General features: G+C 41.5%; 1 pseudogene; it reads right to left on the bottom strand.

Moving 5' to 3' along the window:
* Positions 1 to 277: 277 nt before the first annotated feature.
* Positions 278 to 13,523, bottom strand: part of LOC139417508 (dedicator of cytokinesis protein 11-like) — an 86,694-nt pseudogene continuing 73,448 nt past the window's right edge.

The following is a 13,523-nucleotide window of genomic DNA, read 5'->3' as shown; positions in this document are numbered from 1 at the left end:
ATACTGTAGCTCAATGTTAGGCCTACTAGAGTACAGGACAGAAGGATATGTCGTCAATTTGACAGTGTGTCAGTCATTCGTTTTCTTCATTGGATAAAAGCTGTTTGTAAAAAGCGCTGACAAGAAAAAAGTCACCCTAACCCCTAATACACCACCCCTGCTTAGGCTATGAGCCCCGTGTATAATTTAAGCACCATAATAAAAGTTAAATCCATCCACGTTAATACATAAACATTCAAATAAATACAAAACAATGAGGTCAATACAACCCACAATACAACCCAAATGTTTTTATTGAAAAATGGCTTTACAAACATACAATATGTTGAAGAAGTACCTGTACTTACATATATAGTGTAATTAAAAATGGCAAATAAGTCAGACACAATCAGAGAAATAACACCTCTCTCCCAGACCTGATGCAACCATGCATTTTTCCAAAAACAGTACAAATATAAATACATACACATTTTTCTTCTTTATGGCATAACATATTATATACATCCACAAATTATTATCAGCAGTCTACTAATTTCAGTGTGCCACTTGTGAAATACTGTACAATCAGTATGTGTTGGGAGTTTTATTATTACTTGAAATAGGACAGGAGACTTTTCTGAGGAGAGATGTAGGCACTACTAGATCACTAGAACCAGCTAGTTGATAGAGCCCTCAAATTCAAACCTGGACCTCAAAGACTTTTGGAAATCTTGCCCTTTAAAATCAGGGACTGATTTAGATCTGGGACACCAGATGGATGCAACTAATTATCAGGTAGAAGAGAAAAACAGCAGTATTCCGGACCTTGTAAGGTAGGATTTGAATACCCCTGTGATAGAGGCATAAAATCACAACCATTAGCCTGGTCCCACAATGATTGGTCTTTTGACCTATCAGATCAGATCTTTTGCCCATAATTGGTCAAAAGTTCAAAATTGGGCTGTCTGTGTCAACGCAGCCTATGAGTTCTCAAGACAACACTAAGAGATCTGGGACCAGGCTAATCAGTCTTCTGGTCAAAGAGCAGGGGCCCCATATCAGAAATACAACACAGCTCAACAACTAAAGTAACTGTCTGAGCATTGGGTTATTACAGAGTGACTGACAATTTGACAGAGTATACTTCATTAAATCTCCTTTCCTTACTGTACGTTTTCCTTACATCTAATAGATGGGCTGGTTGTTTAGCGACAAAACCGACTCGTGCGCAACTATGGGACTAAACAGACAGGGTGGGCTTAGACTGTTGATAACATGTAAACTCTATTTAGTCTCTAAATGTTTTTTGAAAACATAAATACATTTGCACAATGAGCACTTGTCTCTCAAATACATGGTATCAATAACAAGATACGAGCTGAAACGAGCCACCTACGATTCCCCGCACAGCAGCTTCTTGTCATTGTTGCTAGCTATCTGACTGTTCAGAATCATATCAACGCATGCCTTCCGGTCACGTCGATGGCGTGATGTTGTCAGCCAACCCATCTATATCTAGAACATAAAAGGGTTCGTCGGCAGTCCCCATTGGAGAACCCTTTGAATAACACCATTTGGTTCCAGGTAGAACCCTTTTCCAGGTAGAACTGTTTCCACATGGAACTCTATTGGAACCCTTTTTTTCTAAGAGTGTACAGACAACAGATGGGTTGGTTACTGTTTTTTTCTTTCTTCCTATAACATAAGTAACATTAGCTACCTTTGAGCATAGCAGAATAGACTTCAGCACTTAAGTGTAATATTGTGTTTCCACTTCTCTCAAGCAACAAAGCCATTTGATGCAGTGTGCAAGGCAACAACAGCTTTGCATTGATCATAACAAAAGACAGCCATTACCAGGAAGCTGACAGAGCCGGTTTGGGTTCAGCTGACGGAGAATGTATGTATGTGTGTGTGTGTGTGAGAAATAGCTATACTCTGTGAAAAATGTGTGGTCTGTCGACTTTAGCCCAGGTCTGTAGTCGTCCCACTGATAGCACGGAATACATGTTAGGAGTTCTGGAGCAGTGACTGCATCATATCCTCCTGGAAGATCTATGGTGACAAGAGTAGACAACAACATACATCGTTACCATCATTGGTCAAACCGCCACAGACACGTACAGTGCCTTCGGAAAGCATTCAGACCCCTTGACTTTTCCCACATATTGTTACATTAGTCTTATTCTAAAATAAATAAAACAATTTCCTCAACTATCTACACACACCATGCACGCACCCACATATAATGGAGTTTATTAAAATAGAGGCCATTGTTTCCCTCTACAATAAATCAAGTATTGTGAGCAATACAGTTGCTTAAGTAACATGGATCCAAGGGAATTTTGCCACCGATACCCCCTGTATATTGTCTCGCTATTGTTATTTTGTGGCCTTTTAATTAGTTATTTTTCTATTTTACTTCAGTTTATTTTATACTTGTTGAATTATTTTTCTTAAAACTGCATTGTTGGTTAAGGGCTTGTAAATAAGCATTTCATTTGATTCATTTGAAGAAATTCGGCTTGTCACCAAAAGCACTCACAAACTTCTACAGATGCACAATCGAGAGCATCCTGGCGGGCTGTATCACCGCCTGGTATGGCAACTGCATCGCCCTCAACCGTAAGGCTCTCCAGAGGGTAGTGAGGTCTGCACAACGCATCACCGGGGGCAAACTACCTGCCCTCCAGGACACCTACACCACCCGATGTCACAGGAAGGCCATAAAGATCATCAAGGACATCAACCACCCGAGCCACTGCCTGTTCACCCCGCTATCATCCAGAAGGCGAGGTCAGTACAGGTGCATCAAAGCTGGGCCCGAGAGACTGAAAAACAGCTTCTATCTCAAGGCCATCAGACTGTTAAACAGCCACCACTAACACTGAATGGCTGCTGCCAACACACTGACACTGACTCAACTCCAGCCACTTTAATAATGGGAATTCATGGGAAATGATGTAAATATATCACTAGCCACTTTAAACAATGCTACCTTATATAATGTTACTTACCCTATATTATTCATCTCATATGCATACGTATATACTGTACTCTATATCATCGACTGTATCCTTATGTAATACATGTATCACTAGCCACTTTAAACTATGCCACTTTGTTTACATACTCATCTCATTTGTACATACTGTACTCGATACCATCTACTGTATCTTGCCTATGCTGCTCTGTACCATCACTCATTCATATATCCTTATGTACATATTCTTTATCCCCTTACACTGTGTACAAGACAGTAGTTTTGGAATTGTTAGTTAGATTACTTGTTATTACTGCATTGTCGGAACTAGAAGAACAAGCATTTCGCTACACTCGCATTAACATCTGCTAACCATGTGTATGTGACAAATAAAATTTGATTTGATTTGATTCGTTGCCACAAACAGTATATCAACCCACTGACTGCTTCTCTCACTGACCATGATAAACGGGAGATCAAATTACCTGGCACTCCTTAAATCTAAGGCGCAGCAAGAGACAGCATAGACAGAAGGGTACAGTTATCGTTAGACACAAAAGGAAAGTAAAAGACAGAATAACACAATGTGCTGGCAACAGTCAGTAGAAAGTGAAAGCTATTGTGAGAGAACAATAAATTCAGTACATACTAATCGACCTTGGTCAAAGAGCACCATTATATACTCCGCTTAAAGTTAGTCTGATTTGTACATCCATTGTTGGACTTTTGAATTGATGATATATATGGCAGCCAATGATCCTTCAAGAATATAACCTACAGATGCCTCATGAGCTTAGTACCACATCATAAGCCAAAATATAAAAGGTTGTTTTAACAATGTAGAGCTTCACAATACGTTACGGACTGCAGAGTAAACGCAGAGTAGGAAATACAGTAGATGCGGCACATGTTAGGAATGTTTGACAGGTCTTGCACAAGGAGTGGTGATGCATACTGTTGCTTGGGATAGGGCAGGGTAGTGTGTTTGTGTGTGTCGGAGAAGTTTGTCACTGGCCGCGGGCAGAGTTTGGTACTCACACACTCATCGCCCCCTCCCTACGCCGTTATCAGCTACACGTTATCAATGTGGGTCGACGCACAAGTTAACTTCGCTATTTTAGTACATACATTGCACACTTTATTCTTACCTCCCACCAGTAACAGTTTGTTATGGTAAAAATAATATACAGACAAGCGTTCATGTTTAATTTAAGCAACGTTTATTGTACTCAATGTTATGGATGAGCGCGCTGTTTGGTTCTGTTCCTCTCTTAGATCGGTAGCTTCCGGGTGGGATAAGGAGCAAAGCTATGGCTTCGGTCTGGCTTTGTTGTGTCTGTCCCGAATGGCTCGTTGACGTGAACGGGCATATTGGAAGACACCATGTCAGTAGGGATGATATTTTGTAAATGTGTTATATCGTATCATGAGAAACGGATTGCAAAGGTGAAATGTATATAATTCATGATGTTTAGCGGCGTGGAAAATATAGGCTTTGATGATGGTAATTGCTTAATTAATTTGTGTTTGTTATGTTCTGATGGGAGGGACTTCCCCTACAAAAGAAGCCTCTCTTTCAGTTCAAAGGGGGGGGGGGGGTATTTTGGATTGAGCTGTTGATGCGAAGTATGCATCTGACCAGACATGTTGCTTCTTATCAGCAGGATTGAACTGTTGATGCGAAATATGCGTCTGACCTGAGCTGACAAGGTACAAATCTGTCGTTCTGCCCCTGAACAGGCATTGAAAATAAGAATTTGTTCTTAGCCGACTTGCCTGGTAAAATAAAAAAAATAAAGGCAGCCCCCCCGCATCTCTCTGATTCAGAGGGGATGGGGTTAAATGCGGAAGAAACATTTCAGTTGGACAACTGACTAGGTATCCCCCTTTCCCTTTCTTAAGAGGGTGTTGGGCCACCACGAGCTGCCAGAACAGCTTCAATGCGCCTTGGCGTAGATTCTACAAATGTCTGGAACTTCCTGTGTGCTTTCAATATACTTTGTATCCCTCATTTGTTTATTTTGGAAGTTACCTATAGAATGGATGGAAAGTTATCGCTCGAGTCGCAACAAAAATGGATGATCAAGTTCGGAATTAACCAATTTCACGTGTACAACATCTATAGACCTGCATTACTATACTGAGAGCTTTGCCGTTTCTAAAATGACCTATTTGGGTGTTTTTGGAGCCTTTATTCCTGTTTTTTTTTGTGGCCCCCATATTACACAACGAGGATGAGGAAGTGATTTGCTGTTTGGGGCAAGTAAAAAATGAAAATAGGAAAAACACACAAAAAGGTGTCTGGACCCTTCTATAACATGTCATAAAAAAATGGACATTTGGTTGTAAAAAAACACACTAATCCTTTAAGGTTATGTCATTAGATTTTGGGTGGAGTCATGGAACTTTGGTGGGAAAAATGAGGTCCCCGCTGGCAAATGTTGAATACCACTGTGTTAAGGTCTAATGTTAGTCTGTGGTGTTAGCTGCATGCACTAGCTGCATGCACAAAGTGATGTAGCTACAGTAAGGTCTAGTCTACCTGTACAGAGACACAGCCCTGCAATTTGAGCTGCAGCTGGATCATGTCCACCTCCTGGGAGGAGCAGAGCTTGGTCAGTTCGGCAGTGCGCGCCTGCATCTCGTCGATGGCCACGTCCACAGGCTTCAGCTCTACCTGCTTCTCCCCCAACACCTCCACACGCTTCTTCACATACGGAAATGTGTTGGCTGCTGGACAGGAGAGATACAGCACACAGTCAGGTCTCAGACAATTATACACTCCATAGACCAAATCACTACACCCTAACAACATTTTATAACATTGTAACAAATTATAACAGCATTGTCTGGTATTGGTCTTGGAGTAATTTCTCACAGAACCTTCTGTCTCCTTCCATTGTTCTTAAATTATCATTCTGAAACAGCCTTTCTGAGAAGCAGACAATTGAAATGCTGAAGCTAATGTAACACTGATCTAACTGGTAGTCCTTGGTCAAATATACGCACAGGTCATGTCGTGCAACAATTTTATTGCAACAACAAAAAGTAAACATCCCTGAACAAACAAGCCACACATAACAAAACTCTTGTATTGGTTTATAGCAGGGATGGGCAACTTATATATACAGTTGAATTCAGAAGTTTACATACACTTAGGTTGGAGTCATTAATACTCGTTTTTCAACCACTCCACAAATGTCTTGTTAACAAACTATAGTTTTTGCAAGTCGGTTAGGACATCTACTTTGTGCATGACACTAGTAAGTTTTCCAACAATTGTTTACAGACAGATTATTTCACCTTATCACAATTCCAGTGGGTCAGAAGTTTACATTAACTAAGTTTCTAATTTTTTTAAAATAATATGTTTATTATTTTACAATAAAAAAATCAAATAAAAAAGACAGCAATACTAACAATGACATTCATTGTACTGTTGAATGGGATGGCCAATTTAGAGGACAAAACTAAACTTAACTCACACATACCCAAAATAAAACAAAATCCTATTAGGTGGTATATGTATAGGAAGACAGCATATAGTCACTACAAGCAGTGTAGTTCAGCCAAAAATAAATATTGAGTGGAGTACAGCACAGAGTAGCAGCAGATCGTCAACCCAGTTATGAAGCGGGACTAGACCATTTATCCAGTATCGGCTGCCATATTTTGTAAAACATTGGACTTCTATTGGAGGTATTGTATCGAATCTTTTCCATATGCATTACATTTCCTAAATCCCGTAACCACATTTCAAAGGTAGGTTCAGTCTCCAGTTTCCAAAATTGCAATATGAGCCTTTTGGCTAATAGAATACAAAGAGAGACAGCTTTCCCTTCGTGATTATTCCCATCAACTGTACCAAACAGAGCGATTAATGGGTCTGGGGCTAGAACTCTATCAAAGGCTCTAGATAAATAATCAAAAATGAGAGCCCAGTAAACATGTAACTTTGGACATGTCCAGAATAAGTGGGTCAACGTCCCCTCATCCTGCTTGCACCTCTCACACAGTGGTGAGGTGTCCGGGAATATTTTATGCAGTTTTACTTTTGAGTAATGTAACCTGTGTATCACCTTAAACTGTACAAGGTTGTGTCTGGCATTCACTGAACTGTGGTTTATATTCCTGAGAGCTTCTACCCAGTCCTCATCTGAGATTTCTGAGCCAAGTTCTTGTTCCCAAGCCCTTTTAATGGTGTCTGTGGATACCTCCATGTGGGCTTGTAGCACATCATACAGTCTAGAGACCGACCCTTTTGAATGGGATTTGACAAGGATCAAGCTATCTAATGTAGGACTATTTGGCTTCATGCCATACTGTGGGATATGTGTCCTTACGAAATTCCTGATTTGGAGGTATCTGAAAAAATGTGTTGTTGGTATGTTGAACTTTCCCTGTAATTGTTGAAATGAAGCTAACTGACCATCTATGTATAGATTACCAATTGTTGTGAGCCCCTTCTCCCTCCACTGTGAAAACACCACATCATCCAATGCGGGGTGGAAAGCATGATTCAGGCAAATCGGGCTGTCAATGTATACAGTGGGTATGTTAAGAAAATACCTCATCTGTTTCCAGATCCTAAGCGTATGACAAATGACTGGGTTAGAGTCATAAGTGGATTTTTTCACATATTATGGGCTATTAACAAGTGCAGGGAGTGAGGAACGTTGACAGGAGGCCTGCTCAATCAAAAGCCATGCAGGCATATCCTTCTGTCTCATCGCAGGTAAGCTTTCCCTCCAGAAAGACACAATGTTCAGATTAGCAGCCCAATAATACAGTTTAAAGTGAGGAAGGCCAAAGCCCCCCTCTATTTTGTACTTGCATAAATGCTTCTTTGAAATTCTGGCTGCCTTGTTATCCCATAAAAATGGAGTTACTATTGAATCCAGTTTCTTAAAATAGCTTTGTGGTATTAAATTGGGTAGACATTGGAAGAGGTAGAGAAACCTGGGTAGGACAACCATTTTAATAGCGTTTATACGACCAACCAAGGAGATAGGCAGAGTTTTCTAAAAATCTATATTTTGTTTAAGCTGATATATTTTCATGTCCCAATTCACTTTAGATAGCTGGTCAAGGTCTCTTGTCACTACAATGCCAAGGCTTGTGAACTTGTCCATCACTGTTCTAAACGGGGTAGATTGCAGAAATTGCATATCCACAGGCCGTGATATTGGCATCAACTCACTTTTTTGCCAGTTTATCTTGTAGCCAGAGAAGGAGCCAAATGTGTTTATCAAGTTAAGTAGGGGTGGAATAGAAGTTTTAGGCTTGGACAAAAACAAAATAACTTTGTCTGCATATAGGGAAATTTTGTGCTGTGTGTCCTTTATTTTAACAGAAGCTATATCGGCACATGCCCGAATGCGAGTAGCAAGGGGTTCCATGGCTATAGCGAAGAGAGCAGGCGAAATAGGGCACCCCTGTCGGCACCCCTTGAACAAGCGGAATGACTGCGACATTTCTTGATTGGTTACCACGGACGCCATTGGGTGTGCATAAATAATTCTTATCCAATTAATAAATTCCTTTCCGAATCCGAAGTGCTCCAGAACCGACATCATATATTTCCACTCAATCCGGTCAAACGCCTTCTCTGCATCAAGAGCTATTACCACTGCCTCAACCTTATGATCGTGATACATTACGTTGAAAAGACGTCTCAAATTGTAGTGTATATGACGGCCCGGGATAAAACCTGTCTGGTCAGGGTGTATGATGTCGGAAATATATGTTTTCAATCGGTTTGCCAATATCTTTGTCAACACCTTGTTTTCTATGGGGAGTAACGACACGGGGCATCTCCATGGAATCCCTATCTTTTTTCAAGATCAGTGCTATTGTAGCCTCATACAGTGTTTGCGGGAGTTTGGCATTGTCTTTGGATTGTTTAAACATTCGCAACATAAGTGGAGATAGACTGGCGCAGTACTTCTTATAGAATTCTATTACATATCCATCGGGCCCAGGGGCCTTGCTGTTTGGAAATTGTGCTATCGCTGTGTTAATTTCCTCCAAAGTTATCCCTGCATCAAGTGCAGAAGCTGCCCCCCTGTCTAGTTTAGGAAGTTCACATTCAGCGAGAAAGTGTTCCATAGTTTGTGGATCAGTGGCATCGCATTTTGATTGGTATAGCTCTGAGTAAAACTGTGCAAAGCATTTATTAATATCCTGCAGATCTGTTACTATTTTACCCTTCTTGTCTTTTATTTTGTGAATAGCTCTAGATGCCTGTACATGCCTTAGCTGTCTTGCTAATAATTTATGTGGTTTGTCACCCAGTTCAAAATAACTTTGTTGCGTTCTAGCAAGTAAAGAGCCCACCCGTTTCGAAAGGTTGGTATTGTATTCATATTTTAACTTTGTGATCTTCTCAAGGACTGTATACGAGGAATTTGTCCTAAAAACGTTCTCCTGTTCCCCTAACTCTCTTTCAATTTCTCTTAGCCTAGTATTGGCGCGTTTCTTCCTCTCTGATGTATAAGAAATAATGTAACCTCTAATCACAGCCTTTAGAGATCCCCAAAGGGTGGAGTCGTCAACATCCCCAGTGTCGTTAGTTCCGAGGAAAAAGGCAATCTGCTCCTTCAAATACTGACAAAAAGCCTCATCTTTCAGCAGGTATGCGTCTAAGCGCCACGGTCGCCGACCTGTCGACATATTGTCGAGTTTCAGCACCATGGACACAGGAGAGTGGTCCGTAATTAGAATAGGGTGATAGGTAACCGACTCAGCCGCTGAGATTAGTTTGGAGTCCAACAAAAAATAGTCAATTCTGGAATATGATTTATGAACTGATGAAAAGAAAGTAATCCCTGTCTGTTGGGTGCGTCAGTCTCCAAATATCGACAATGTTAAGGTTTGTCATCAATGTATTTAGACAGACACTGGCATTTGATTGTTGAAGTGACCTTGATAGCCGTTTATCTAAAAGAGGATCTAGCGTACAGTTAAAGTCCGCTCCAACAATAACACTTGTATCCAAGATATTTGGTATGTCCTTAAATACCCTTTGAAAAAATAATGGATCATCGAAGTTGGGTCCATATAAATTGACCAAGGTTACTGGTTTCGAATTCAGTGTACCAGCCACAATAATATACCGACCATTAGGATCTGAAATCGAGGATGAGTAAACAAATGGAATGTTTTTCCTTATCAGGATTGCTACCCCTCTCGCTTTTGCATCAAAGTTAGACTGGTATATCTGACCGATCCAGCCGACTCGTAGCTTGGCCTGAGCGGAGCGTTTAATATGAGTTTCTTGAAGAAACACTATGTCAGCACCCAGTGATTTAAGATGAGAGAAAACCTTAGCTCGTTTCACCACATGCCCCAAGCCATTACAGTTCCAGCTGACTATCTTCATTCCACCTGGTCTACTCTGTGCTCTGTCACTATGTGGCATTTCTTATTTTAGATCAAATTGTTGCTGTCATACAAAACTCAGAAGAAAAACGTCCCGCCGTGCAGGAGCTTGTCATGCCACCTGTACTAATAATAAACGTGAACATAAAACACATACCCCATCCCCCCTCCCGTCCCTTTACTGAGTGACTTCCCCAAACGAAGCACTCCTTGGCTAACACACAAACTTTAGGGTGTCTAGACATACAGCTTGAACTAACTCGTCGTCTATAGATGCTCCGCATATACGCTAATATTAAATAACACTTAACACTTAACTCTCACGTTAGGGGGTGAGTGGCGCTAAAACATGATGTGCCAAACAATGCTATATTAGCCACAACATCTCACCAATCATAAGTCCCAAATTCTGATCTTCTAATCAAAAAGACATAGTCCGGAAATCCAAACACATTCCTGGCCTGTATTTGGTCATTTAGCCGGCTGACACAGCCGTTCTGTATCCTCAGCCAGGGAGCTTGCTTGTCAAGAACAGATCGGCCTCTTTTGGGTTGTCAAACGTACGTGTTGATCCTTCGACTGTCACCTTAAACCGGGCTGGGAAGAGGAATCCATATCGGATGTTGGCCGCCCTGCATTTGTTGCGTACCTCATCAAACTCTTTCCGTTGGTTCCTCACCTCCAAGGTAAGATCTGGGTAGAAAGACACCCTGGCTCCGTTGAAGTTAAGGGTGAACTTTTGACTAGCCAGCTTGAGGATGAGATCCCTGGTCTGGGGATAGTGCAGCCGTACAATGAATGGCCTTGGTGGACCGCCCTTGGCCGGCTTCGTTGCCTGAGATCTGTGTGCGTGGTCGATCAGGATGGCCGTTTTGAAGTGTTCACTCCCCAGCAGGGCCGGTATCAGCTCCGAGACAAATTCAGTGGGTTTCCCTTTCTCAGTGTCCTCCTGGATGCCACATATTCTGATGTTCTGGCATCTTGAATGCGACTCAAGCATTTCCAGTCGGGCTTTCAGGGTTTTGTTGTCATTTTTGAACGTTGCGCACTGTTTCTCTATGTCCTGTAGCCTGGCCTCGTGATCGACTGTCGTCTGCTCAACCTCATGCACCCTTCTCTGAGTTGCCTTCAGTTTCGGCCAAAGTCCCAATACTCTTTGAGATATCAGCCAACCTTGTGTCCACCTTCTTGCTTAGTGGGTTTATGGCAGCCAGTATGTCACTTTGCGTAGGCTCTGTGGGGGACTCTTGGAAGCTAGCCTCTTCAGCTAACTCCTCGTGGGTTGGCGACGTTGAAATTGGTTCGTTGTCTATCTCATTCAAATTCTCGCTCCCTTTTCTGGTGCCTTTTCCCTTTGTCATACTTCTTTGAAGATATAGGTCGTGAGAGGTTAAGATAAATACTAATTTGTTTCAAAATGGAGCGGAGCTCTAGCAAAGCACGTCTACTCCATAGCACGCTCTCTAGCGCCCCCAATAATACCTACATTAACTAAGTTGACTGTGCCTTTAAACAGCTTGTGCAATTCCAGAAAATGTCATGGCTTTAGAAGCTTCTGAGGCTAATTGATATCATTTGAGTCAAATTGGAGGTGTACCTGTGGCTGCTATGATGGAACTGGCTCTCATGAGGACCACCACAGGAAAAGAAGACCCAGAGTTACCTCTGCTGCAGAGGATAAGTTCATTAGAGTTAACTGCACCTCAGATTGCAGCCCAAATAAATGCTTCAGAGTTCAAGTAACAGACATATCTCAACATCAACTGTTCAGAGGAGACTGCGTGAATCAGGCCTTTGGGGTCGAATTGATGCAATGAAACCACTACTAAAGGGCACCAATAAGAGATTTGCTTGGGGCAACACAGGCAATGGACTTTAGACCGGTGGAAATCCAAAGTTGAGTCCAAAGTTGAGATTTTTGGTTCCAACCGCTCTGTCTTTGATCTCCGCATGTGTTTCCCACTGTGAAGCATGGAGGACAAGGTGTGATGGTGTAGGGGTGCTTTGAATTCAAGGCACACTTAACCAGCATGGCTACCACAGCAGTCTGCAGTGATACGCCATCCCATCTGGTTTGTGCTTAGTGGGACTATCATTTGTTTTTCAACAGGACAATGACCCAAAACACACCTCCAGACTGTGTAAGGGCTATTTGACAATGAAGGAGAGTGATGGAGTGCTGCATCAGGTGACCTGGCCTCCACAAATCACCCGAACTCAAATAAATTGAGATGGTACGGGATGAGTTGGACAGCAGAGTAAAGGAAAAGCAGCCAACAAGTGCTCAGCATATGTGGGAACTCCAAGACAGTTGGAAAAGCATTCCAGGTGAAGCTGGTTGAGAGAATTCCTAGAGTGTGCAAAGCTTTCATCAAGGCAAAATGTGGCTACTTTGAAGAATCTACAATTTATTTATTTAACACTTTTCTGGTTCCTACATGATTCATTTCATAGTTTTGATGTCTTCACGAATATTCTACAATGTAGAAAAAAATAAAAATAAAGAAAAACCCAACAATGAGTAGGTTTGTCCAAACTTTTGACTGGTACTGTATATATGGAAACTGTTTAGTGCCAAAAATAAGGGGCTAAATACCTGAATCTGTTGTTCCATTGTCACATTGGACTAAAGGGATCGGGAGACAGGCGCAGGAATGCGTAATAGTTATTTTTTTATTTACCCAAATTACAGCGTGCCATGTAAAAACAAACAGGTATGCAAAACACAGGGTTGAAACCCAACCAAAAGAGCGAGGAGTATCTCAAATAAATACACCGGGGCTAAACCAGTAACATACACTCACACAATGATTCCACACGGGACGAGACCCGTAATCATCTACGCAATACAAGTGGCACGAAAGCCAAAACAACACAGGTACTCACACGACCAACGGACATTGGAACAATAATTGACAGCCCAATGGAAATCAAAGGACATATTTAAGCAATTACAAATCAGTGGGAATGGGGACCAGGTGTGCGTAATGACATAGTTCCGGAGGGATCCGTGACATCCAGGTCGTGAATCTGTTTTCAATGCGTTCGTATGGGCTAATAGTAGTAAGGCCAAATATACATTTTCATATGTTTTACAAATTTTTGGGATACTTCAAGGGGTCTTAAAATGTAAAATCAATATAGCTAAATTATCTTTAGTATGACCTTAAAACAATTCCAT

The sequence above is a fragment of the Oncorhynchus clarkii genome, chromosome 9 (assembly GCF_045791955.1).
Source record: "Oncorhynchus clarkii lewisi isolate Uvic-CL-2024 chromosome 9, UVic_Ocla_1.0, whole genome shotgun sequence".
Taxonomy (NCBI): Eukaryota; Metazoa; Chordata; class Actinopteri; order Salmoniformes; family Salmonidae; genus Oncorhynchus; species Oncorhynchus clarkii.
This window is presented reverse-complemented; position numbering and strand designations above follow the sequence as displayed.